Here is a 1,636-nt window from a genome sequence, read left to right as displayed (position 1 = left end):
GCACTTCTACTAGATCGCGTCGAAGCTAAACGATTTGTTCCTGAATATTGGAATATGAGGGAAAGGGATTTAGGACGCGTGTAATCTGAGTAGATTTACCATTTCTGTCAAGCGTCAAGAGACTTCTCTGGGAGTCCTTGGTGGATATTAATTCAATCTCTCTTCGAGATAGGAACAAAGCGAGGATTATGGTTAATAGGTATCTAGTATATTTTACTGTACGGTAACGGATCCTTCACGGAAGGTGAAGAGTTGCGAACTAACTAAGCCTTTGCATCTTCGTAAGAGGAAGTAGTGCCATTGCAATGGAGTCCTCCTCCCGCGCTGTTTCATGAGCGCAGCTAGGTTACTTTGCTGTCACTACGGCATTAGGAGTCGTATCAAGTATTGAGATGAGTGAATGCAATGGAGTAGGCGCACAGCCTTACTTGTGCCAGTTGGCATCGTGTGTTTTCCGCCGACACGAGATTGGGGGGCTAGTGTCCTGCGGTAGGATAGTGCGGCCTTTCTTTGTTTGGCGTGTGTATCAATGGCGAGACAGGAGAGAGGCCTCACCGGAACTGAGAGGTTCAGGTTATTGTTTATAGAACGTGATCCGAGGTCGATGGAGGGAGCGAGACTTCTTATGAACAATTTACTATTGCCTCTGACTCAGCGAGCTCGGCGCTTTATCTTTTCGTGGTTCTTGTCACTTACCGGGTGACAGCATTATGGCGATACCATTTGGGTAGTATACTTGGCTAGCTGTAGTGGCTGGGATCCCCATCTTTGAATCTCGGCCCTGAAGAGGCGGAAATTTCGATGAAGGGCAGTGCAAACGAGCGGCTAAGCCACAGCTTTACAAGAGTGCTGGAGCACAAGGAACTTGCTCAAGCCATTGAGATGCGCCCATTCACATACGTGGTGGGCAAGAATCAGAATAGAGATCAGACAATAGAAGCTAAGAGGCAGGTACTATCTCTAGTGAGGATCTATATCAAATAGTACTATCCTGCACTGGTATTACCGCTCAAGGGGTAGCCCACGGGAACCGGGGGGCGGGAGGTGCCCCAAGAACTCGGAGTGCTGAAGGGAATGGGAGATCAGGTTCTCATAAATGATTTGACTCCGATCAGAAATGCAGGAAAAAGACGCGGAAAAGGGTGTGCTTCAGTGCGAACTCGAGATTAGGACATGCCCTGGGATAGGGTAAACCCTGGCATAAGTGCAATAAAGAGTGTTGATTCTCTCAGGTATATTCTACCTCGTTTTGTGAAAGATGAGGAATGTCGATCTTGTATAAGAAGAGAAGGTGGATATATGCCGATCCAGGATGGTGGAGGGAAGGAATTAGAAAGTGTCATCGGAGCTATAGCTGTTAGTATTTTACACGCATCTTACTCTGTAAATCTACTATCTAAGTGGTCATCACTATACACTGCGTGAGGTCATCAATTATGATAGGTGAAGTATGTTGAGTGAATAGTGTTTTCATGCATCATACCATATGACCGCGAGCGTTAGGATACATATGCGCTTTGTTGATATTGTAAAGTGGTGTGGATCTTGAATAGGTGGTATCCCGATAATATTTCATTTTTCCACCCATGATACAGAATTCGCTTGAGGTGGTTGCGAGCTAGAGTGGAGAGATAAG

This window comes from Dendrobium catenatum, unplaced genomic scaffold (genome assembly GCF_001605985.2).
Source record: "Dendrobium catenatum unplaced genomic scaffold, ASM160598v2 fragScaff_scaffold_601, whole genome shotgun sequence".
Classification (NCBI taxonomy): Eukaryota; Viridiplantae; Streptophyta; class Magnoliopsida; order Asparagales; family Orchidaceae; genus Dendrobium; species Dendrobium catenatum.
Note: the sequence above shows the minus strand (reverse complement) of the source record.